General features: G+C 47.2%; 1 protein-coding gene across 2 annotated transcripts in view; it reads left to right on the forward strand.

Annotated features, from left to right (window-relative positions):
• Nucleotides 1-21,264, forward strand: part of LOC309855559 (polyprenol dehydrogenase-like) — a 209,327-nt gene extending 188,063 nt beyond the window's left edge. Inside the window, exons 9-11 of one of the 2 annotated variants that reach the window (XR_014306859.1) lie at nt 2,678-2,772; nt 16,181-16,318; nt 16,934-21,264. The gene's annotated coding sequence lies outside the window, so the exon portion shown is untranslated. The remainder of the gene's footprint in view (nt 1-2,677; nt 2,773-16,180; nt 16,319-16,933) is intronic. The other variant, XR_014306860.1, reaches the window with a different exon arrangement.
• The last annotated feature ends 5,993 nt before the right edge of the window (nt 21,265-27,257 follow it).

The raw sequence follows: 27,257 nt of genomic DNA on the forward strand, positions 1-27,257 counted from the left end.
TTCAAGGGCGTTGGGTGAGGGGAAAAGATGCAAATCAATACCATTTCAGAAATGTTGGGGATATGGCAAAAATTACTTTCGTTGGGGGCTGAGGAGGATTGACCGTTTTGGAGTGAATTTAGTTTTTATATAATGAATGAGGCACCAGATTGAGGAACTTTTAAAGAGAAACCTAGGTCTGAAGAAAGCAAGAAAATGATTTTTCTTTTAATTATTAAAGGAGAAGTTTAGTACATGAGTACAGAGATGGAGAGCAGAAATGATAGTTTTTTTTTAAAGATTTTATTTATTTATTTGACAGGCAGAGATCACAAGTAGGCAGAGAGAGAGAGAGGAGGAGGCAATCTCCCCGCTGAGCAGAGAGCCCAGTGCAGGGCTCGATCCCAGGACCCTGAGATCATGACCTGAGCCAAAGGCAGAGGCTTAACCCACGGAGCCACCCAGGCTCCCCAAAAATGATAGAGTTTTTCCTGGGTGTATAAAATCAAACTTGTTCCCAAAGCCTACAAAGGTCCTAATGGCATGGACACAAGCTACCTGTCTGACCTCCAAGTCCACCACCATTTATTTTGTCCCCTCCATTTAACACACCTGGACCTCCTTGCTCTGCAGGAATTTGCAGTCCATCTCAGGGCCTTTGCACAGGCTGCCCCCTTACCCCTGCTAGAACTTACAACACCCAGAGATGAGCATCACGGGCTCCTTCTGCCCTCTCTCGTCTGTGTTCAAATGTTCCTTTGTCGTAGACTTTTTACCAGTTTTGTTCATCCTCTTTGCCAGAATTTGGTAGCACACATTGAGAAATTATGCATTTCCTACACATGCACAGACACACCATTATTTTTGGTACTTGCCTGCTGAGACAGCTGTATCCCTATCAGTATGCACTAGGTAGACACTGTGGTATCCATTACTTTATGTCCATCTTCTAGAACACTGTGTAGTCTAAAAGAGATTCCCAATAAATATTTTTTAAGCAGTGTGTTTAGTAGGATCCCCTGGGTGTTTCAGTCTGTGACGCATCTGCCTTGGGCTCAGGTCATGTTCCCAGAGTCCTGGGATTGAGTTTTGCATCAACCTCTCTGCTCTGCAGGGAACCTGCTTTTCCCTCTCCCTCTGTGCTCAGCTCTCTTTCTCTGTCCCAAATAAATAAATAAAATCTTACAAAAAAAAAAGTGTCTGCAATATAACAGAGTCTTAGTTTTCTGGAAACAAAAAAAATTCACATAAACCCTGGAAAGCAATTTGAAAAGAAGGACAAAGGGCACATAACCCAAGCGGACTTGGAAATGGTGCCCTAATCACAAAAAATCAGTGTGGTTTGCCATGGTCTATGCAAATGTCTCTGGGAAGCAGAAATAAAGGGACAATTCCAGGAAAAGCATGCACTACCGAAATTTATCCGAGGAAAGCCAATGTCAGTAAACCAGTTTCAACGATGAAATCTGGAAAGATCTACCTCCGCATTAAAAATGCTCCAGGTCAAAGAATTCTTAACTGAGTTCTCTGAAACCTTCAAGGATCCCTCAAGGTACTGATATTATTCAGAGCTTGGGGCAAGGAGAAATCCCTCCAAATGATTGGTGAGAGCTTCAAAAGAATTATTTAAAATTCTATTTCAAAAGGACAGGGAAAGGATATTTCAAACTTATAGGAATATCCCTGCCAAGAATACAAACATTGAGGGGTACCTGCGTGGCCCTTCGGGTGACTGTCAGACTCTTGATCTCAGCTCGGGTCTTGATGTCAAGGGTGGTGAGCCCAAGCCTCTGCATGGAGCCTACTTAAAAAAAAATTTATGTTGCTTAAAAATATATATATATGAACATTGATGAAGCCAATAGCGTCAGCCACTACATTACAAGAATAGTATACCTGGAAAAATGAGGTTGATTTAAGGAATTTCCAATCCCCACTGTGGCTCGTTTATATAAATACTGAGAGAGGAAGAGAGGGGCTTGACAGGAAAGTGAGGGGTCTCACTGCTGGTTACCCAGAGCCCCCAAACTCAAGTGGCCATGAAGACATACACACATTGGATTTCTAATCAACACGCACCACCTGTTGTTTTGGTCCTGAGTTTGTTTGGGAGATTTTTTTTTTTTTTTTTTGCGTTTTTCCCGTCAAAAAAATATTTTTTGATAGATTTGGTTCTTGCTATGATTGGCACCAGAGCAATCTGAATGCAGTGTATTTTCTGTGCCAGAGCAAGAGAAAATTGTGTATTCTGTGACTCATGCTACCAACCCCATACTTTTCACTGCAAGCGTGGCTAATTATTGGCTGTAATATCTCTTCGGGTTAATTTATGCACGCCTATTTCTTGTTTCCGAGAAGCGAAAATAAGGCACAACACCGGGGCTGTGAAAACCCGTAATTTGAGCTGTCAGCATCACCTCCCCGCGGTTAGAAAGCCTGCAAATTTAATCTCATCGTTCACGCAAATTTAGAGACTTAAGAGAAAGTATCTGGGTCTGAGCTCTTTTGTGCACCTCGGTGACAGACTTGCAGGGAGTGGCTGGGAACAGAGTGCGCCCGAGGGGATCTGCGGTTTCCCATCTTGGTACAAAAGTCACACCTCCATGAATCCTTAACCCTCCCCTCTTATCTGCGGCGATCCCATAAAACATGGGTTCCTGGGTTCATCTTCTTAAGATTATCTTTTGCTTTGTTTCAGGGGTGGCTGTCCACTTGGCAGTGATTCGGACTAGGGTTAGATCTGGATCAGATTTTGTGGGTTTCGCCCAACGCCCACTTCCTTTGTCTCAAAGGGTAAGATCCCCAGTTGATTGCTTGCTGGCCGTCCTCGAAAGGAGTGATTCATCCCTTCCTTTCTCCCTCACAACCTTGAGTCGAGCTGGAAATGTCAGTTACAGGTCTTGACACGTCTCCGGTGAACTGAACGGAGGGGGAAGGCATTTTCCACTTGGCTTGTTTTTGATGGAAATGAACATAGCATGAAGAGAGGAGGCGGGGAGGGACAGGTACAACTTCCTCGGGCGATGCCCACGTCAACCCTTTGCTTCTCGGTTCCCTTCAGAGGAGCAAAAAGATGCACAGGTATTTTCCGGGCAGGAAAGACATCAGGAAAACATCTGTAGGGCAGCCACAGCCGAGACGCTGAGCTGTAATGATGAGGTAGAGGCGGACATGTCCGCCGTGCCGCCGTGCATCGACAAATACGGGCATCAACATGGGAGTGTAATAATACGAACAGACACAAGAAGGAAAAGGGCACCTCGCCCCTATCTGCCCACAGCAAAGTCCCTCTGGAAAATGAGCACGTTTGCTGATGCGCCTTGACTTCTGCCCGACTGTATGCCCCACACCCAGAAATTCTGGAAAGATGATAATCCACAGTGACAATTCAAGAGCACGGTGGATGGAAGAGATATCCTTCCCAGGAGAAATAAACACAGAGCCCCAGTTTTGAGCTTGTGCTGTCATCTCTTCAAGTATCAGGATATCCCCAGTCCTGAGTCTTGCCCCTAATATATAAAGAAGTTCTCAACGTGGGATTTTTCTCATGATACTACACTGTGCTTTGACTATGTCCCAAGTCATTTTGTGTGCCATTGCCAGGAAAAAAGTCACCAGTGTCATTCTCCAGTGGTAATTATGACTGCATCCCCCTGTCAAAGAGTCTAGTCACGTGAGGGTATTGATTTCGTATTTGTGTAATGCTGAGAAATGAGACTGTAATGAATTCACAGGTTGACAAAGAACCTTGGGTTGTGAACAACGGTAGAAGCAAACATTTGACATGATTTCAATTGCATAGATTTGGAATGGAAGAAGGGACTGTAGGATCCTGTCCTGGCTGTGAACTTCTTTAACCCGGGATAGAACTTCTATCTTTGTGGGTGTCTTGTAATATCCATCAACTGCCAGGGGATAAATACATATTTGCTAAGCAATTGAATGATAATGAAGTTCATGGACAGATGGTGGTGTTTTCTTCCTGATTGTGTGAGTCAATGAAAGATTTTTTTTTTTTTAAAGTATAGGTTTTTATATAGTTTTCTGGTTTGGCCCCTAAGAAAATTTTAGGATTAGACCTGATAGGAACCTGGGTTTCTGAATATACAGGATAACGGGCGGTGGATTGTTTGGTTTTTGGTCTGTTGTTTTGTTTTGTTCTCAATGAACTTGGGCCCCATGGCCGAGCACATCTTTGGCCGGTGTGAGTGACCTTTATCTGCTCAGACCATGCTTCAGTCTAGACTAGCTCACACAGGGACAACAGGATCACCTGTCCATGCCTCCGCTGACCCGCATTATCCCCACTGCAGAATATAAATGTCACCGCAGGCTTCAGAGACCCTGAAGTGAAACACTTCTTTGATCCCTTTATTTTGTTCATACGGCCGTCTATTGACTGAGATTTGGAACTTTGCAGAAAGCAGGAGATGGTGGTAGTATCTTTTGAAATGTATCAAAGCACATGTATTTAAAAAAGAAAAAAAAAACCACTTAGTTTACAAAAATAGAAGTGTTAGAAAGCAGTGGGAAAGCCAGTCGGTCAGGTAGGAAAAGAACCTCAGAGGGGACCATCTTGGAAGTCCCACAGAGCAGGTAGGAAACTGAGGCAGGGTTCTGGCTTCAAGCAGTGGGGACCAGCACAAATAAGCAGGTAGAACCCTGCTTATGAGGACAGGACTCAGGAGATAGAGGAAAAGATGAAAAGCCAAAATCCAGAAACTACCTCCGGCAATATGGCTGAATCCCATTTCTGAGTGTTTAGTGCCAGCGTCAAAGAAGTGGCAACACCTGTTTAATGCTGTGGTGGGGTAAATGGTGGCCCTCTGAAAAACAGTTCCAAATCCTGACTTTTAGGAACCTGAGAATGGGGTCTTAAGATATGGTCTTTGCACATAGGATAAGCGAAAGATCTGAGATGAGATCATCTTGGATTAGGGTGGCCCTAAACCCAATGACAGGCATCCTTGAAAGAGACAGAAGAGGAGACATAGAGGAGAAACTACGTGAAGATGGAGGCCGAGAGGAACGGATGCAGCCACCAGCCCAAGGATGCCTGGAACCCCAGAAGGTGGAAGATGCAGGAAGGGCCCTCCCCTAGAACCTCAGGAGGGAGCCCAACCCTGCCCCGCCTGGATCTGAGCAGCCCTGCCCCGCCTGGATCTCAGATTTCTGGCCTCCAGAGTTGCGAGAAGGGACACACTTCTGCAGTTGAAGCACCAAGTTTGGGATCCTTGATTAGAGCTGCCTCAGGACACACATGCAGGTATCACCCCTGATTTGGGGAATGATGAAACTTTGAGAAAGTTTGAACATCTAGCCGAAACATCCTAGAACAGTTAGACACAAGAAATCCGTGCAGGAAATACTGTCTTAGGGCACCCATTCGATCCTGTGAAAGCCAATGTTTTGGGGGAGTGGAAGAGCTTTTTGGAGGGGGAAAGAACAGAAGAGAAGAAAAATGAGACCCCCATGGTGCACCCCTTTGAAGGAGCAGCAGAATCGGTCATTCACAACTGAAAGACAAAGATGAATTAGAGGTATTAAGAAAAGATTTAGGAATAACAGGGGGAATAAACCCAAATTATCCTGAGAGGGAGAAAATCCTGTCTGCAGAGCCCCATCTGGTGGCCAGGAGGACTCACTATGGGGTTTGGGCCATAACACCAACTCACCAAAACATGGAAAATTCATGAAAACCTGAAATGCAAGAATGGGGGAGCCTTTGGAGACTATTTCCAGAGCCCTCTGGCTTCCAGATGAGGAATACTGTCCTGACCTCCGGGTCCCATGTCCCTACCTAGCTGTTCCCTTCTCTGCAAGTGAGCGGTGACATCTGCGACACGCATCGTCAATCCCTTTAGAAAAAGATGTTTCTTTTTTTTAAACAAAGAGTTCTACTCAACAGTGTAAACAAATTCCCATTTGCATTCATGATAAACGCCAATCTTAGAGGGATGGGTTCTGGCTTGTGAAAAGATCAGTTCCAACATGACTCTCTCCTGGGTCAATTGGTCAGTGAATAGAGTGTCCAGAGCCCACTGTTGCCTTGTACAATAATGGAAATCCAGCCATCTGACAACTTAGGACGATGACTTCTGGTCTACCTGGTAGCCTTAGGTAACATTTTAAAATTTTTATTTGAATTCCAGATAGTTAACAATGGTCTAATATTGGTTTCAGAGAGACAATATAGTGGTTCAAGAATTCTACATACTACTTAGTTGTCATCATGGCCAGTGCCGTCCTTAATCCCCACCACCCATTTGACCCATTCTGCTCACCCATCTCCCCTATGGTAACCATCAGTTCTCTAGAGTCAAGAGTCCGTTTCTTGCTATGTCTCTTTGTTCTTCTTGCTTGTTTGTTTTGTTTCTTAAATTCCACATATGAGTAAGATCATGTGGTATTTGCCTCTCTCTGATTGACTTATGTCACTGAACATAACCCCCTCTAGTTCCATCCATGTCGTTGCAAAAGGCAAGATTTCATTCCTTTTGATGGCTGCATAGTATTCCATTGTATATATATGCCACATCTTCTATATCCATTCATCTGGTGATGGACATCTAGGTTCTTTCCATAGTTCAGCTATTGTGGACATTGGTGCTATGAATATTGGGGTACAGATGGCCTTTCTGTTCTCTATGTCTGTATCTTTGGGGTAAATACCCAGTAGTGCAATTGCAGGGTCATAGGGAAGTTCTATTTTTAATTTCTTAAGGCATCTCCACACTGTTCTCCAAAGTGGCTGCACCAGCTTGCATTCCCACCAACAGTGTAAGCAAGTTCTCCTTCTCCACCTCATCTCCAACATTGATTGTTTTACGTGTTGTTAATGTTAGCCATTCTGACAGCTCAGAGGTGGTATCTCATTGTCGTTTTGGTTTCTATTTCCCTGATGATCAGAATTTTTTCCCCCTTTTAGTCAGCTGGTGTGTCCGTAGATTGTGTGACTGGTCTTTGAGGTGTTATCTATTAGTGTTGTGTTTTATTACCAACATTCTTGAAACCCAACCTTCACTTTCATTCTTGGAAACCTTGCATGCTAATAGTATTCCTCCCATGAGTCTCCTGCTACTGAGAACCCAGCATACCAGGGACCAGGAGGGGGACAGAAGGAAAAGATCCACATCGTTGCCCAGGAAGGTCTGGCAACACAGAGGTGAGCTGTGCCTCCTTCAGTGCACTGCCTCTGGCTGTCCCTCCACTATTTTCTTTGTCTCCTCTACCCCCCCATGGCTCACTTAGCTATTCCCCAGATTTTCTTCTCTGAACTGCGGGGTAGGACACTTACGGACCCCATGCCTACAAATAATGTGGAGCTCAAAAGACAACTCTGCCCTTGATAGTCCTGCCAGTTCTAATAACGACTCCTTGCATGTTGGTTACTACCAGATGGTCAGAGGCCATTAAGCAAGCCAGCTGAAAACCACAATAAATCCATGTAAGCAATGGGGTAGAGAGAGAGCCAGGCTTTTACACCATAGGAGGGACTCTTCATTCATCAGGAAACAAGAAGCCAGGCTGAGGTCAGCAGGCTTCTAATGGCTCCCACATTACCCGTCCAGCACTTGCTTCCTCCTGTCCCTCTCCCTCAAGTATCCAATGCTGCTTTGCATCTCGTCCCATGGCACAATGAACGAACTTTGTTCCTGCTGTTCCCTGGTGGAGAAATGCCTTTCCTCCACTCTTCTACTGTCCAGATTCTTCATCTGCCTCCCACCCTGCTGTGGGTTGAGTTGAGTCCCTGGCTCTTTCCAAAATAAGGCTCCCCAGGCCCTGTGAATGTGACCTTATTTAGAAATAGGGTCTTTGCATATGAGCACATCAAGAGGAGATCACAAGGGTAGGCTCAAGTCCAGTAGGACTGGTGTCCTTATAAGATGAAGAGAAGAGACTGACATAGACACCAACAGAGAGGAGAAGTTCAAGTGAACCCACAGGTGCACAGGGGACATGATGTGGACCTAGAATCACAGGTGGGGTGTTGTGTCCCCAACCAGCAATGGCTGACAAACACTAGATGCAGAAGACACACACAGAACACACTCCCTGAGCCTCTAGGAAGAACCACCCATGCCCGCATCTGGCCTGCCAATCTCCAGCCTCCAGAACCAGGACAGGACACATCTCTTGTCTTACATCCTCCAATGGGAGGCAGGTTGTGACGGCGGGCAGTCAGGGGGAAGTCACTAAATGTCCTGACCCAAATGCCACCACTCCAGGTCAGAAGCCTTCTCAGACATGGCTGGTGGAACTGGCCATGTCTTCATGTGTGTTCCTGCAATATTCAGATCATAGTTCCCTGGAGCCAAGTTACTTGTATGAGCAATGGAACCAAACCTAAAAAGCTCATTGGGGGTCGATCGTGGCAGTGGGGCTTACTCATTGATCTTTGCAGAGGGGCTCTAGCTGTCCATCCCTGGGGCCAATGGCTACAGAGCTGGACGGTGCATCACCCTAGTGGACTCTTCCTTAACTGTACACATGGTCTAGTTCCATCCTTTCTGAAATGAGCATGTCGCCCTTTTAACCCATCCTTCCCACTCTGTCACTGTCCCTGCTCCTCCTGTCCCACACGTGCCTCCTACACTGGCTGCTGCCTCCATGGGACATGGCATGCATCTAGGCAAATCATGATACCACCACTAAATAGAAAGAGTACTGGCCTGTGTCTTCTTTTTACCCCTGTGGCATGTGTGACCCCCACCTTTAAAAAAAAAAAGATTTTATTCATTTGTTTGTTTAGAGAAAGAGCTTGGTGAGGGGTGGAGGGATGGAGCAGAGAGAGAGGAAGGGAACTGCAAACAGACTTCATGCTGAGCGCGGAGCCTGAGGTGGAGGTCCATCTCACGATCTTGAGATTATGACCTGAGCCAAAATCCAGAGTCAGGTGCTCCACCAACAGCGCTACTCAGGGGCCATGTGGGTGATTCTTACTCTAAAGTTCAGTCTTTTACTTTCCATGGTTGCTGATTCCCCTTCATCCACTCTGGCCATTGAGTTTCTTCTTTTTTTCTGTTTTGGTGTGAAATTTGCATGACATTAAAAACAAAAAATCAAAGCCTTCAGTTCAGTGGTGTTGAGCATGTGCGCCATATTACAGAAGGACCACGGTGGTACCAGAGCATGACCCCAAATGGAAAGGCTATCTTTTCATTACCCACCTGCTCACGTCATTGGTTGTCTTCCCTTCCTGTTGTCCCTGGAATTCACTGCATGCAAACCTGGGTCTTCTCCTGGGCCCAGAAGAGACATTATGCATGCTTGTTTCTGTGGTTTGCCTGGAGATGACCATCTGCCTCACCTTCCAAATCTAGTTCCCCTCTTGTGTTCTTGATGTTGGCCAATGGAAATACTGACCCCCTAAGTGCCTCATGTGGGGGTGTGGAGGTCTCTTTTAGGTGCATTATTAATTTCTTCTCATGAATTATAGATTCTTCATCCTAAATGCATCACGAGTCGACATTCCTCTTCCAGCATGTCCTCATGGTGCTGCTGTCTAAGTGAGGACCTTTTCCAGTGGTGCCACCGATGCTTTGGACCATTCCAGTACCTTCCAAGAGGGTATCTTAGTCTGGTGTCCTCCATGCCTGCAGCTGAAAAGCCATTTAGAGGCATCTTTCCAAAAACACGTTCGAATCGCAGGTTCCCATGTTGGCCTCCCCAACAAGGTAGCTGATATGATCATCTTGATCCACGCACCTGCCTCAAGCACCTAGAAAAATGTGTAGTGGAGAATAGGCCTTCGATATGCGTGTATGAGCAGGTGCACGCAATTTATATAGCTCAAAAGGACATCCGGCATCAAAGCAGCCCTCGCACCACAGGTAGATGTGCTCATCCTTCCAGGGCGGGGAAGTTCAAACACCAACACACAATTCCATCTTACCTTCATCAAGCTCCCTGACCCACTTAGATCCCGCTTTACTCCAGGCTTCAGCGTGAACATCCAAAGTGCCGTCTGCCCATTTTCTCTTCTCGACGGTCAGGACGTGGATTTCTGATCTGTATTTCCTTTCTGAATCTATTTCTCCCATTTAGAATGTGTGTGTGTGTGTGTGTGTGTGTGTGTGTGTGTGTGTGTGTTTTAAATCAACTTTTTTTCGTTTTCATTCCACTATAGTTACATCCAGTGTGATATTAGTGTGAGGGAAATTAGTTTTAGGGGAATAATCTAGTGATGGAACACATCCATCCATAGTTCCATGGTGCTCATGGTAAACATACTCTCCATTCTGGATAAGGAAGATGTGGTCCATAGACACGATGGAGTATGATGCCTCCATCAGAAAGGACGAATCCCCAACTTTTGTAGCAACATGGACGGGACTGGAAGAGATTATGCTGAGTGAAATCAGTCAAGCAGAGAGTCAATTATCATATGGTTTAGCTTATTTGGGGAGCATAACAAATAGCATGGAGGACATGGGAAGTTAGAGAGGAGAAGGGAGTTGGGGTAAATTGGAAGGGGAGGTGAACCATGAGAGACTATGGACTCTGAAAAACAACCTGAGGGGTTTGAAGGGGCGGGGGGTGGGAAGTCGGGGAACCAGGTGGTGGGTATTGTGGAGGGCACGGATTGCATGGAGCACGGGGTGTGGTGCATAAACAATGAATTCTGGAATACTGAAAAGAAATTAAATTTAAAAAAGAAAAAAAAAAAACATACCTCCATTCTGACTTTTCAAGCACACAGTGGTGCCACGTCATTCTGCCTTGCTGATGGCGGATTTCGTGTATCCTTTTCTTACCGGATCTCGGCAAACCACTTCTATTTAAACCCTTGCTCCATGTGTCTGGAATCATTCATTCATTCATTCATTCATTCAGCAAAGTCGAACTTTACAAAGGGATCTTGGGTAAGGATCAAAGGGCTTGCTTTGTGCCGTGTAGTTGTTTTTGCTCTGGGATCTTACTGGGTCTCCGTACTGTTCTCCAAAGCCTTCAGTTCTTTGAGGGCAGAGACTGCGGATTATTTGCCCCAAACACCCCTGTGGTTCTTGGAACCTAATGGAGAAGATTGGTACCAGGAAACATGGCAGCCGAACACGGGAAGAGCATGGATGGGGCTGGCACGGCAGGGCTGTAATCGTAACGCCACGGGCGTTCGCTGTGAACTGTGCTGTCTTGGCTGTGCCCCCGGCCCTCCGCATTCTCCCAGCAGGCCTCGTCTCCTCCCGTGATAATGACCCAGCTCTTGCACATTTGCATTGGCTGCTTGATGGGAGGATGGTTCCACGGTCATCCCTGGCTTGTGCACACCCTGATCGGAAACACCCCCCCATTGACTCCTCCCATCTCCACAAGATGTTGTCACTTGCCAGTAGACAACACATGGCACCATGTCAGATTCCAAATCTAAGTCACGGCAGGTCCCTGGATTCTTGCTGAAGCCGGTGTGTGGTGGGGAGAGACAGCCACGTGGGTCTGTGTGTGGTTCACGTGAGCCACGCTTTCCATACTGCTGCGTTCTCTCCACCAGGAGGCCGGCAGATGTGATGGCTCTGTCCACGCGTTCTACCTGTTTCTCCAGAAATTCATGTCCTGACGATACGTCTGCGCATTTCACATTTTTTTAAGTGTGTAGTTTGAATTTTGAAAAGGAAGCGGTAGGCAGTGGGGGCAGACAGAACAGGAAGTACAGGATGAGATGAGATTCCACAAAGGATGTGTTGGGGAATGGGATTTTATGCTCATTGGTATGTAAATATTGTATATTTGTATATAAATAGAGTGTATTTGATTAGAGCTCAAACCTTAGTCTGTGGGATCTTCTGAGCTCTCCAATGTCCATCCCAACTCCCAATCTGTATGTACATACAATGGAATATTATTCCGTCTTGAGAAAGTAGGAAATTGCGCCATTTGCAACAAATGGATGGACCTACAGGGTGTTCTGCAAACTGACGTAAGTCCGACAGAGGACAAATAATGCAGTGTCACTTGCACTTGGAATCTGAAATAACCAGACTCATGGAGCCAGAGGCTGCAATGGTTATGGGCAGGGGCTGGGGGGAGCAGGGAGGAAATGGGGAGCTATCGGTATAAGCGTTCAATGATAAGGTCTAGCATCCATGCTGGATCCAAACATCTAGCACCAGCATGGCGAGTCTAGCTAACAATGGGTTGTTTGGTGTTGTGTGTGCCCTGTGGTGAACCTAGTAAAGGTGGTTTAGACATTAGTGTGCAGGTTATGGTGTGGACAGATGTTGTTAGCTCCTTTGGGTAAATACCAAGGAGCAGATCCATCCGTCTTGTTGCAAACACGCCAGCCTTCATGGCCTAACCCCCGTGTCTCATGTGGATGTGTGATCCTTCTGGGCTAGCTGGTGGCATTCTGCAGTAATGGTGGTCGTCAGTCATTGGGTGGGTCTTGAGAGGTAAAGACATCGCCCGAAAGCCTTGAGCTGGCTGGAAACCAAGGAAGAGATTGAAGGCAAACCCCATAAGGGTTATAAGAGCATGGTCTCTGGATGTTGCCCTAAGGGCATTGGAGAACCAGCCAAAGGTGGGCGTCAGTGTTCCATAATCTCAGTAGTAGTGCAGGCAGCTCACAGAAGACCCTCTTCAAGCAAGCCTGGGACTGGTTTCATCCCAGCATGAGGAATACCCACCGCCAAGAAGGACGTCAAGCGTCTTGTCAGAAAAACAAACAAATACCCAGAAAACAAATCACCACCTAAAAAGCAGACACCACACACAGAGAAACAGAAACTCCAGGCAGGTTGCAGCGTAGACCCGCCAAAGAAGGCCAGGATGAGCCAGAAGAAACAGGATGTTTGCATAGCCTCTGAATATCTCCCTGAAAAACCTATTTGCCCCAGTGTATAAGGCGTATAAAAATTCAACACACGGAATGTACACAGAACGTTTAACATCCTTCATGAGTTCAGTGGACGCCAAGAACGCAAAGTTGGGCAGGCGCCTTCAACAATCAGGAAAGAGTTCTTGAGATGGAGGAGAAAACCACATGCTCTTCCAACGTGTGCCAAATATTTGGGACAGGATTTGGGCAGGTCTAAGAAAGTCATGGTGGTAACGAAGGGAGAGATCCGAGCCGTGAGATCTGGGCATATGCCCCGGCTTCCAGGGTCTTGGCGAGGGGACGGTATTCATTGCCTCCTCACGGTGGGTTTGCAAAGATGAAAGATGAGGAACTCCAGAGCTCGGGGGGGCAGAGCACGTGCCTTCAGTGACCATCATGGCTGTGAATTCCCCACCTTTGGTCTCTCCATGCCCTAGCATTTTGGGGCCAGCACCAGAACCCAGATTCTGGCAAATGGGAATGATCATGTGCAATGGGGTGCCAACGTGTGGCCACCCAGATGTAATTCCATCCTGTACGACCAGGGATCCTTTCTTTGCGTTACACCCCCAGCCGCCCAATCACAGAGCTCCCCTCTGCGGCTCTCCTTAAAATCCAAATCCTCATCATCACTAGCCCTCAGGGAGATTCAAATTAAAACCACATTGAGATACCACCTTACACCAGTTAGAATGGCCAAAATTAGCAAGACAGGAAACAACGTGTGTTGGAGAGGATGTGGAGAAAGGGGAACCCTCTTCCACTGTTGGTGGGAATGCAAGTTGGTGCAGCCTCTTTGGAGAACAGTGTGAAGATTCCTCAAGAAATTAAAAATAGAGCTTCCCTATGACCCTGCCATTGCACTACTGGGTATTTACCCCAAAGATACAGATGTTGTGAAAAGAAGGGCCATCTGTACCCCAATGTTTATAGCAGCAATGGCCACGGTCCCCAAAGTGTGGAAAGAACCAAGGTGCCCTTCAACGGACGAATGGATAAGGAAGATGTGGTGCATATACACTATGGAGTATGATGCCTCCATCAGAAAGGACGAATACCCAACTTTTGTAGCAACATGGACGGGACTGGAAGAGATTATGCTGAGTGAAATAAGTCAAGCAGAGAGAGTCAATTATCATATGGTTTCACTTATTTGTGGAGCATAACAAATAGCATGGAGGACATGGGGAGTTAGAGAGGAGAAGGGAGTTGGGGGAAATTGGAAGGGGAGGTGAACCACGGGAGACTATGGACTCTGAAAAACAATCTGAGGGTTTTGAAGGGGCGGGGGGTGGGAGGTTAGGGTACCAGGTGGTGGGTATTATAGAGGGCACGGATTGCATGGACCACTGGGTGTGGTGCAAAAAGAAGGAATACTATTATACTGAAAGTAAAAAAAAGAAAAAGAAAAAAAGAAGAAAAAAACTCCAAATCCTCTTTGTGCACATTTCACACTGGGGGCACAGCCATGTCTTCTCCGTGCACCATCCTCGCTGTGTCTCATGGGCACAGTCACACACGTGTCTTTTCCTATCTGTGGAACTCTCAGAGTGGCCTGGGTGGGCGATCCGTGCTCTTTATTCTGAGTTTTATTAAATTCTGCAGCTGCCAAGGCATGTGGAGTATTGCTCTGGGACCTCCAACCTTGGAAACACCTGTTGTCCTTCACATGTCTCGTCCTTCTGCCCAGAACTCTAGAAGGTCCTGTTCCTACCCTTCAAGGCACTCCCAGAAGTCACTACTTTGTCTTTCTCCATAATGAGCAGACCTCGGCCTCTGCTGACGCGTCTTGTGGCTTCCGGCCACCAGAACCAGGCTCTCCTCGTTAGAACCGTCAGGCCGGTGTGTGATCAGAGCACGGGCTGAGTTCAGTCCTGTAGCCCCGGGGGTTGAAAGGCACAACCCCGCCCCTTCTGCCCTTTCCATGTGCAAAGCTCTCATCCTACAGCCACATGCACACAGCCCGTCATGCTAAGCTTCCATGCTTGGCCAAGAGTCATGAGCTCCTGTGCAGAACCCACTGACCGTAGTGAGCCCAGATCCGGGCTCTGGATTGCCCCATAGAGCGACTGGGTTCCGTCTCCATTTCGGGTCCCTGCTGCCGGAGCAGCCGGCCCCTGGGGGTTTATCTTTGCCAGTGAGCATGGCCATCCAAAATAGAAAGACCTTTGGAACCTTGTGGGAAGGGACCCGGAGGCTGGCATTTCCAAGGGGATAATCGTCCCCTGACACACAGATCCGTGTCTGGCTTTGAAGAAGGAGGAGGAGCCCGCCCAGAGAGGCTGGGGTGTATTTCAGGCCACGTCAACGTTGAAGAGGGAAAGGAGGCTGTGGATTTCGGGGGATGGCGGAGAACGACTCGCTCCGTTCTGAGCCTCCGAGTCTGCCCACGGATGTCCGGGAGATGCGAGCCCCGCTGGGCTCAGTCCCGCTCTGGGCTCGGGCGCCTCTGCCATCTGGCCGTCCAGCGTTTGCAGCTCTGCATTCCTGAGTCCTTTGTCTTTAATTAGCAGGGACGTGCGGGCACTCAGGGTCCGGACGTTGGGGTCCGACCTCCTGAGATGAGCACTCAGTCTGTCCCGAATCTCTGTGTCGAGACGTCCCGTCGCGTTTCACGAAGACTTGAACCGAAACCGTCCCTCTGGACACACACTTTAAAAGCAGATTCTTTTGCCCGTCCCCCTGGAGTGAAGGAAAGTATCGTGCAAGCAATTTTATTCTATTTTATTCAGATTTCTTTCCTTCTTTTAATCTAATTTTTTTTTTCACTGTTCCCAGAGTCATTGTTTACACGCTACACCCAGTGCTCCGTGCAAACAACTTTAGAAGCCAAACTCAGGAGAAAGGATTTCTTTGGGGGAGGATGCCTTTAAAAAAAAAACAAAAAGACCAAAACTGTTATTTTTTTTCATTAATCTTCACACCCAACATGGGGCTGGAACCCACAACCCTGAGATCAAGACTCGTATGGTCCATGTAATGAACCAGCTGGGTGTCCCAAACTCAGGAGATTGCACCCATTTTTGTTTTGTTTTGTTTTGTTTCATTGCTTTAAAAAAATATTGTATTGTTTTCTTGCCTTGAAATATTGTTTTATTGCTCAAAAAATATGTTTTTGTTTTGTGTGAGGTTTTTTTTTTGTTTTTGTTTTTTTGTTTTTTTTTCCAAGGACAGGGGTCTCTCTTGGGTTGGGGTGGTGCGTGCTGTGGACAGAACCCTCCAGCCGTCCTGAAGAAAGGGGGTCAGGTGGGAGATCCCTTGTCCGGTCTCAGAAGCCTACACTGGGGAGCGTAGAGGTCGCTGGAGAGAAGGGCTGGTGTTAAGGGAATAGAACCAGGACTCTGGGAAAGACAGACCTTAGTGACTCCCCGTTCTGGATGTATGTTCAAGGACCGAGCGGAAACATCAGGCGTTCCCTGGCCTGGATGGGTTTGGGACGCCCGAGAAGGATCTGGAAATCGCTCTGTGTTGGATCGCACATGTATGCGGTCCTCTGGTCTTCAACAAGGGAGCCACGGATGCACAATGGTGAGTACGTGGTCCCTTCAACACGTCCCGTTGGGGAAAACTGGAGGTTCACGTGCAAAATAAAGAAACTGGGCCCTTGTCTCACCCACACATACACAAAGGTTAACTCTAAATGCATTAAAGACGCAACGGTAAGATCCGCAACCTTCAAACTCGCGGAGGAACACGCAGGGGAAGGGCTTTTTGGTGCTCGTCTCGGGAACGGTGTCTCCGGTGGGCGGCCAAAACCACGGGCAGCAGAAGCGAAAACAGACCAGGATGGTGGCCTCCAGGGAAAACGTTGCACAGCCAAGGATGATCACCAGCGGGAAGGCTGGTGTAGAACAGGAGGAACTATTTGGGAATCACGTTGCTGATCCCCAGACTTTGTATTTGGGGGAATGGTAGACCACCGTAAAAAAAAATAATAATAATACAGCCCCTACCCAAAAATAGATTGTGAGTCTTTACTTTATAGTAAGAGTTCTTCATTGTGGTTGATCTTTCAAACTCCAGCAATTTGTCCAATGGATGGCACACGGACTCACTTGGGGTTACTGTAGTTGTATTTTTATGTGGTTTCTAGTCTCCTTGAGGGATTTTAAAAAAAGACTCTCTGGTTGCTCGATTTTGCAGGTGGCTGGTGGCATGTCATTGACTCTCTGGAGGACCCTTCACATTTGTGCACAGTGATGGGTAAGTGCACACACCTTTTGTTGGCCACGTAATGCCCCGCACTCTTGAGGGGCCTCTCCAAGGGGCTCCCCGAGCTGCCTCGCCAATCAGATTCTGTGTTTCTGAGAACCATCTGTGGGCTGTCAATGGTTCTTTGTTTTCATCGGACATCCTTGAAGATGCTCCGAGCACCTGTCTGTTCCTGCACCAGATTCACGCTCAGACGTCATCCAGCAGGGGTCCCGGGCATAGTTTCCTCCATGAATGAGAGCGAAGACTCCAAGATCACTTTTCCAACAGACCTCGCTTGGCACACAACCAGGACAAAACCGGAGAGCCATCCACACCAACGTCCATCCCTCCTGTTCCACGGGAAGACAAAGGCTCCCTCTTCTTCCGACATGCCGAACCAGGCACCATGGACAGACAATGGGGATTGAGCTTATGTCCAGATGATTGAATGTGTGTGCAGAACTCCCATACAGAGTGGGAAGGCTCCATTTTGGTGACTAACATTAATCAAACTCCCCTGGCATTTCTTTCCAAGTCTGTGAATGTGCAATTCGGAGTATATTGGTGGAGAACGAGAAGGCTACTCTTCTAAGAAAAAAAAAAAAAATTGAGCTTGAAGATTTGTAGCTGGATATTGAACTCACAAGAGGCATGTCCAGAATGATGACTCTGTGTTCAGGCTTTCACAAAGGCTTTGACTTTTTTATGGTCTTGACCAATGGAGCCAAGCTCCTCTGTTCCAGTTTGCTGAGAAACAGGACGATTTCTGATTTTCAAGTGGAAAAATCAGGGTAGCAATGCTTCCTCCTTTTGATGAGAGAGACAGATGTCAGGCCAGACATGTTCCTGTGGTCATCCCCTTCTCAAACCAATCATTTTTTTTTTTTTTGCCTCCTTTTGGACCTCAAAACAGGACCAATGATAAGTAAGGAAATGTATACAAAAATAAGTCCATTTTCACATTTTTAAGATACAAGCAAAGCACACGAAAGAAACAGTTCCCACCATGAAAAGCAGGCGCATCGTATTAAAGATTTCATTTTGACGTAAATAGAATTAATTTTGTGAGATGTTTCGTACATCTCCAGCAGATTTTGTCACTCCATATAAAAGCTTGAGATGTGCCGTAAACTGTGTGTTCCTGTGAGAATCCTTGAATGCAAGTTCGTTCAAAATATCTTCGTCATTCCAAGTTCTTATGCCGCCCTGGGTCGTGGAAGGACCCAGTGCAAGGAGTGGGTGGGTTTTCTCATTTCTTGTGATCTCGTCCTGGGTCTGTAACTATTCTCCAGTGAGCCAGCCCCAACCTAATCTCAATGCCAATGGTATATTCTCTTTTGGGGAGAATTAGGGGGAAAAATAGAGGGAGCACAAATAATGAGCAAAACAGAAGCATAAAATGGACGTCCTGCACATCTACAGAAATGGACAATTCCAGGAAGCATCTATTCTCAAAATTCACTAATTTATTCTGCTTTATGAGGAACACAAACATAATGACTCTCATCTGAAAAGCCAGGCAGTGGGTCCTTTGACGCTTGATCAGCAGACAGAGATCACGTGGGCTGTGTTCAGTTTGGGAGACTTTCAGTGTGAACCCGCGAGCATTGTTCTCCCATCGCTGAGTTGGGATTAGGTTAACACACCATTTGCCGGTCCTTGGAGGAGTCAAAACATAACCCTAACCCCTGGATCTTAGTACAACAAGGTGTACGTGTCCCCAGGACATACCTGTTCTACATGGTGACGTAGAGATCCAAACTCACATGGCAACTTCCCTACCTAAAACACCACCCTTGTTCGTTAACATGAGTGGAGAAAGACACCGGGGAGTCACATGTGGGCCACAAACCTTGTGTGTCCTCACACACAACAGTTAGGACCAAGGCTCACGTGGCATTTCCCTGCAAAGCATGCTGGGAAATGTGGGGAGCTGACGGAGTCATCAATGGGCACCAGTCTCTGCCCAAAACACTCAGAACTCAGATCCCCTAACTGCAGCCAAACACCAAAACAAATGTTCATAAATACGGATTCTGCCCTCATCCCAGGCGACATCCAGATGTTCTATGGGAATTTTAGACCAAGAGCTGTACAAAATGCAATGGTGGAAGTCAAGTAGATGTGAAGATACCAAGGAAGGTATCAGTGGAGATTCTTGATGGGTGTGGATTCCAGGTGGTCCGGACGATGGCCAGAATTAGGCATCCCCGTAAGGAAGGCTGATGCCACAGCAATCAACAGAGAACAGGAAATAGCAAGTGTTGTCAGAGATGTAGAGAGATTGGAACCTTTGTGCATTGTTGGTGGTAATATCAAACAGCACGGCTGCTGTGGAAACACTATGCTGGTGCCTCAAAGAATTAAAAATTGAACTACCCCATGATGGAGCAATTCCAGTTCTGTAAAGAACGGAAGGCGGGGTCCTGGAGAGGCATTTGCACACCCATGTTTGTAGCAGCATTATGTGGAAGTGACCCAAGTGTCCATCAACAGATGAGTGAATGAGCAAAGCCAGGTCCATGCACACGGTAGACTATGATGCAGCCTTGACAGGGAAGGATGTTCTGCCCCGGCTATGACCTGGATGGACCTCAAGAACCTGGTGCTCAGTGAGATAAGATAGACACAGAAGGACAAATCCTGTGTGATTCAGATATGCAAGGTCCCTAGAGATGTCCCATCTGTAGAGACAGAGAGTGGATGGGGGACAGGGATGGGGAGTTAGTGTTTGATAGGGACAGACCTTCAGTTTGGGAAAATGGAAGGTTCTGGATGTGATGGTGGGGACGGTTGCCCAACACTGAGTGTTCTTCATGCCCCTAACAGCATATTACCTCATGACTAAAATGGCCAATTTTATGTTAAAAATGTCTTAATTCATTTATAAGAAATCAGAGAGGCCCAGTACAATTGTATAAGGCCATTTTTCACTTACCACATAGTCCTTGGAAGGTAGCAGCCCAATCCCTCCATAGAGAATGCTGCCCTGAGTCAACCCCGTGTTCTGTCCCAGCCCCTGTGAGTCTGGCCAAGGGGCTGGTCACAAGGTCACAGGGCCACCAGACACTCAGACACATACAGTGTATGAAGCCATGGTGGCTAACTTGGGGCTCATGATGTGTGAATTGATTGTCACCCTTTTAGCTTAGGAGAATTGAGGATAAGTGGCCTCATTTGGAAGAGAATGTTCTGGGCAAAAGGGCCAGATGGGCAGATGGTCATGGACAGAGAGTGCAAGAAATGTCTGAGAAGGCTCAGACTGGGCAGAGGAAGTCATGTGCTTTCTTAAGCCTCATGTGTATTTGTGTAACTTTTTTTTACCCTCCCCAATGTCCATAACCCCAACCCCCTCTCCCGACCCCCCTCCCCCCAGCAACCTTCAGTTTGTTTTGTGAGATTAAGAGTCACTTATGGTTTGTCTCCCTCCCAATCCCATCTTGTTTCATTGATTCTTCTCCTACCCACTCAAGCCCCCATGTTGCATCACCACTTCCTCATATCAGGGAGATCGTATGATAGTTGTCTTTCTCTGCTTGACTTATTTCGCTAAGCATGATACGCTCTAGTTCCATCCATGTTGTCGCAAATGGCAAGATTTCATTTCTTTTGATGGCTGCATAGTATTCCATTGTGTATATATACCACATCTTCTTGATCCATTCATCTGTTGATGGACATCTAGGTTCTTTCCATAGTTTGGCTATTGTGGACATTGCTGCTAGAAACATTCGGGTGCACATGCCCCTTTGGATCACTATGTTTGTATCTACAGGGTAAATACCCAGTAGTGTGATTGCAGGGTCATAGGGTGGCTCTATTTTTGAGGAACCTCCATGCTGTTTTCCAGAGTGGCTGCACCAGCTTGCATTCCCACCACCAGTGTAGGAGGGTTCCCCTCTCTCCGCATCCTTGCCAGCATCTGTCCTTTCCTGACTGGTTAATTTTAGCCATTCTGACTGGTGTGAGGTGGGATCTCACTGTGGTTTTGATTTATAGTTCCCTGATGCCAAGTGATGTGGAGCACTTTCTCATGTGTCTGTTGGCCATCTGGATGTCTTCTTTGCAGAAATGTCTGTTCATGTCTTCTGCCCATTTCTTGATTGGATTATTTGTTCTTTGGGTGTTGAGTTTGCTAAGTTCTTTATAGATTTTGGACACTAGCCCTTTATCTGATATGTCATTTGCAATATTTGTGTAATGTTTTGATGGCTATTTTGAGAACACTTCCTCTTGTAAACAAGGCTTACATGCACCTTATAAAAAGTAGAGAGACCCAGTTTCATGAAAATGCAATTAATTTCTGCAATCTTGCTTAAACCTTGGGTCCATCAAATCCCTATATAGAGCAGGGAGGGCTCTGGTAGATCTGGATACCTGAGGAATTTGGCAAGGCACCTGCCAGATAAATCAGGTGAGCTCATTGGGAAACACACTGGACCTCAGAGGCAGATTGGGTGAGAAGGAGCTATGGTAAGCAGGATTCCGAGGTGGCCTCAAGATATCTGTTCCCTAGTGCACACACTCTACAATCCCCTCCCCTAGAGGATGAGCAGGACCCATGAGCATGATGGATGTCATTCCCTGATGATGTTACTAGTCCAGTAACTGTGACTTCATTGGAGGGAGATTATCCTTGGTGGGCCTGACGGAATCAGAGGATCCCTTCAAGAGAAGCTGAATTCTGCCAACAGCAAGAATAAACCAGAAGAGAAAGCCAACCTTCAGATGAGAACACAGCCCCACCCAAATCCTTGTTGCACTTTTTTTTTTTTTTGGAAACCCTAACAGTGGACCCAGGTGACTCATGTCTGGAATCCTGACCTACTGCCACGAAAATATAATGTATCTGTGCTGTTTCAATCTGCTAAATTTCAAGCTGCTAACATTTGTTACACAGCAACAGCTAATATGGTAGCTGAGGATTGGAAGTGCTGAGCTGGAGGGGAACCTAGGGGGTGACCAGAGAACATTTCATGGGGTTGCTATGAAGAATGGGATGGCTGGGAATTTCACACCTGGGGTCTGTACTCTTAAAATGCTCATTTCCCAGGGACTATAGGGTAGAAACTAATCAGAACCAACCAGAGCAGAACCTTCCATGTCCATAGCCCCATGAGAGACATCACTTCTGACTCACAGGGGCTCCTTGGATTGAGAACACGTCACCTTGGCAGGAGCTCAGAGCACAGAAGAGAATATGGTGAACCCTCTGCTCAGGCAGATATGATCAGTTAGCATGATAGGATGAAATCGTGCGGTTGGATCCAATATGACTAGTGTCCTTCTAAGAATACCACAGAAAACCAGAGACCATGAGCAGATTGGAGGGATTCATCCACAAACCAAGCAGTGCCAAAGATTCCTGGAAAAACCACTGAGTCCTGAAACAGACTCTCCATCAGAGAATTCACACAGAACCAACCCCACTGACAGCTTGCCCTCAGATTTCTAGTTCCCAGAACTGAGAGAATACATTTCTGTTGTTCAAAGACACCCCATTTGGCATTTTGTCATGGCGGCCCCGGGAACCAGTGCACATCTGAACAAAGGATTTGGAGATCAAACATGATCTCTGCTCGAGGGAATTTCAGCCAAATAGCCAGTAGGTGAAACATCCAAAATACTTGTGTGCAGATCGGTCCAAACCGTGCTGCACGTACCAGTGTATCTAGCCAATATGGAAAGAGGACAGGTTAGTGCCCCCAGATAATTATATCAACCACCCCTCCCCAAGCATAAATCTCACGGGATTGGAGAAAATGATTCCGGGTCCAGCCCGACTGAGATTCTCTGTCTCTGTCTCGGGGCAAGAATATTTCACAGTAGAAGAATATTGAGAAAATTTCCCAAGACCTCCTGTCCACAGAGCACGTGCAGCTTTTTAGTGAGCTAATGCATGATGACCAGCCAAGGGGATCCTAGATGTTGACTCTTTGACATTCAAATATGACAAGTCATATGTGGGTGATTCAGAAGGTGAATCCTGATGGCAATGAGACATCTTCAACAAATCTCCCGCGTCCCCTCCAGTTGGGGTCTGCTGGTGACAAATCATTGTCCTTCTGATTCACGTCTACCTCCCATGTCTTGTCCTCACCTGTGTCTGGTTACAAGAGGAGAAGCATCAGGCACCAAATATTTTCTAGTGGCTAGCACATCAGTGCAACTATTTCAATAGATTTGGACAGACTTAATGGGGACAAAACGTGGTCAGAATGCTTGAGTAACCACCTGAAAGTCCTACACAACCAACGTTATTAAGGATGCAGGAAGCTTCTACAGAGAGAAAAAGTAACTCCTTACAAGAAAGCCAAAAACAACCAAAATCCACCTCACTTGGTGTCTTAGCTCAGGCTGCCATGACAACATACCATAGACTGGGGGGCTTAACAGCACAAATTTATTTCTGTGCAGTTCTGGAGGCTGGAGGTGTGAGATCAGATGCCAGCAAGGTTGGATTTCAGGGAGGGTGCTCTTCCTGACTTGTACATGACCACCATATTGTGTATCTTCATGTGACAGACTGAGCTTTTCTCTTCTCATAAGGAGAGTAAACCGATTGTGGACCCACACCCTCATCTGACCCTAATGCCTTCCTAAAGGTGCCACCTCCTAAAGCCATCCCACTGGGGGAGTAGGGCTTATACATGTGAACTCTGGGGTGGGGTGGGAGACACGATTCTCTCCATGCACCCAGCCTCTCCCATTGTGATAAGGAGCATTGTCCTTCTCCTCATCCCCCACTTTTGGTACATATTCAGGCCGTGTCAGTTCTCTCCAAGGCATATGCCTCTAGGCTGCCCCATAGTCTCCATCATGGTGGCTACCAGCCCAGACGCAGCCGCCACCACCAACCTGGACCACCATTACATCTACTTGATGGGCTCACTCATCCTTTCTCATAATTCTCCAAGCACTGATGCAGACAGAGATGCCATGACTCCATCGGCAAGGACCCCCTTGAATGCCGCTGGACATCGCCCCCCTCCAAGACCCGATGATCTCATGCCTCAGCCTCCCCATGTCTCCCAACCTGCCACCCGCCCTCCCCATGTCAGGCATATCAGACTTCCTTCAGGTCTTGGGCCCACTCAGTCCTTCCTGCCTCCAACAGATACATCAGAAGCAATAATTATAGAAATGACAGGAGACAAATGCTGTCGACCAAGGACATCATCATAAAAGCGATGACATCGGAGATCTCACTGAAAACAAAAAATGGAACCAATTCTAGACATATTCTGGCGAATTTCTCAGACCAGATGAAATAAAGAAAGCTCTCCAAGAGTCTACAGGGGACTAAACAGAACACAAGAGTCAAACTGGTCTGGCTTCATTTCATCTCAGACATTAGAAATGACACAGTGGGGTTGGATTATTTGACATTGATAGGGGGCAAGAAAAAAATATATCATTATTAAGGATTCCACAGGGAGACTTTTGGGGAACGAGCCATTTCTCCTCCAAATACCATTAAAATAATTTCATATACAGTTTGTGCAATCCGTGGCATGTCACGCAATGATTGTGCAGGGTGTCACAAAGCCCTGTTGGGTACAGGATCCGCGTTAAGGAATCCTACAGTGAAATATTCATCCCCTAAATCAAACAGTTTTTGTCACAGTTGATTATTGCTTCTGAAGCCCTTGGAACACGGAAAGAGGGTTTCAATCTTAATCCACACTTCAAAAAAAAAAAAAAAACGTAGGCAAAACATATGATGATTTGCAAACGTCTTGCAAAACCAGGGTGCAGAGAACGCATCAATGCCTTCACATCTATGAAGCCCTGGGACAGGGAAAAAAAAATCATAACCCTTAATAGGATTTTCTGACTATGAGCAAATATATTTGCATTTTTCTTCTCTGAGGGACCAAACTAGAATTGGCTGATTTTCATGGGATCAATACTTTCCTCTGTAGCTCAGTGTCACTCAAAGAGAAGGGAAGTCTTCCCACATTAAAATTTAAGATTGAAAACCTTTTCAAGAATTTACATATTTTCTGAAATCCCTTCAAATGTCATATGCTACCAAAAAAAAAAAAAATCTACTTGGGGAGGACAAAGCGGGGTATTTTAAGAACCAGGCGTCCGTGACTGTGCTGATATGGTTATCCTTTATCATTTCGGAAACTCAGGATGCTCGTCTTACTTTACCAAGAACCCTGGCGAACACGTAGGACATGGCGTTGGCGTGAACCAGTCCCGCAGAGACCAACACCTGTGCCATCCAGGTCAAGGAGAGCCAGAGATCTGGTGAGTATGCATGCTTCTTTGGGAGTGAGTGGTGTGTGTTTTGTGTAAGCTGCATGGTTCAAAATTGGATCCCAGATGTTGACCTTGGGGCATCCCTACCATGCTAACCCTGTTAACCACAGCCTGGGGTGGACTTTGCATGAAGGAATCCTACAGTGGCATCTTTATCCCCTACATCAAACGATTTTTGTCAGAGATTGAAGACGGAGATTGAAGTCAGCCCTTTCTCCCGGCATGGTCTCCTTTGGGCGCTGGCAGTCGGACCCAGGAGAGAGGGTGCCATGCTCCTGGGCCACCTGGAGCCCAATTGGTTCAGAGCCACAGCTGGGCTGAAGACAGCTCAGGCAGCCCCCTGAGCTGCCCCCCTCAAAAGTATTGAGACAGCTCCGGCGGGTCTACTGGATGTGCACCATCAACAAATGGTAGATAAGATGTCTAGAACAGCGCTCATTTTTGACAAGAGGATCCCAGGAGGAAGACGCTCTTCTGGCCACTTGAGAAAAAATAAGAATATGGAGACACGGCATTCAAGTCAACCTCCTCCCTCCTTCCCACACTCAAACAGCCCGTGAGGAAGAGCCCTGGTACCCATTCACAGAGCATCATGGGCAGGAAGAAGAAATGAGCTGCGTGCTGGGGCTTTGCCCAGAAACATTCTGACTTCTGCTCAGAAACGCCCAGAGATGAGGTCACAGGAGCCTGTGTGGTGGCCTCAGCTGTCACTGGTGTGTGACTCTTGGATTTTCCTCCCGGGGCCCAGGGTCTGGTAGCCTCAGGTGCAGAAACCAAGCTTCAGCAAGGGCTGGCTGTGCTGGCAACATACAGGTCTCCGCGCCCACATCCTGCAAGGCTCCCCTGAGCCGAGGCTCACACAGTGGCCGGGGACGTGGCAGGCTCACGTTGGAGTCTCCAAACCTTCCATGCATTTCCAGGCGTAGAAGCTTCAAGGAATTAAAGGGCAATTCTGCCCCATAGAGGAGACACGCTCCTTGTTCTCAAAGGTCTCTCCAAGCTTGATGTTTGCACGTGAGGTCCGTCCATGTCTGGGGAGAATTAGTGCAAGAAAGAACCTCAAAGAAAAGTGCACCTTCACGATTATGCGTCATGTGTGCTGTAGGACAAGTGTGCAGAGTTTTCGTTCGCCGTCGAAGAGACCTTTGAATCTAGGCTTGTAAAGAGCCTTCAAGGAAATGGTTAAAAAGATGGGGTTTTCCCGCCCCACGTGGTGCCTCTGGCTCTCTCCAGAGGCAAAGGGACCAAGAGAAGGCTCATTTGGCGCACTCTTGTCCAGATGGGATCTCAGTGCACCTGTGAGTTTCTTTTCCTCAAACCTGGTCGGGTCCCGTGAGCACACCCACAGCAGCCGTGGTGAGGGAGCCTGGGAGAAGTCTGCCTCTGGGACGCGTGTCAGCGGCGGCCAGGATGGGGCTGTTCCCCACGTCTGAGCTCCTCTCAGGAGCTGATTACCCACCACTTTGCATCAGGAAGACGAGGGATGTGAGCGGGCAGCCCAGTCCATTACCTCCCAGCAGCCGCATCCCGCGCCCGGCGTTTGGCAGTAACTCGGCCTGGCGTGCCTTGTCACCTCTCGTCAGGCTCCGCGATGCCTTGCTCTGTGTTTGCCGGGAGGCCCGGTCCTCGGGGAGTTTGCTCCTTCCTGTGGCAGATTGCCAGTGACTTAAATCTCATCTCCGGTTTCCCGCCAGGATGACAGGTGGTCGGACCTGGGAGGTACGTGGGGGACCTGCGTGTTCGGACTGAGACACCTCCGTGGGTCTAAGACACATGCCCGTGCATACGTATATCAGTGTCCTCAGCCCACAGGCATACACACTCACCACCCACTTACTCGCTCATCCCTACACAGACACCCACACCCCCACGTATTTTCCAAACTAAATCCAAACCATTCGCCACACTGTATTTTGCAATATCGACGAGATCCGGAAGTTTGTTTGTCATCCTTTGTTTAGACAGAGCGACAACGGGAACTTCCTTTTTATTAGTATTATTA

The sequence above is a fragment of the Mustela nivalis genome (assembly GCF_964662115.1).
Source record: "Mustela nivalis genome assembly, chromosome: X".
NCBI lineage: Eukaryota > Metazoa > Chordata > Mammalia > Carnivora > Mustelidae > Mustela > Mustela nivalis.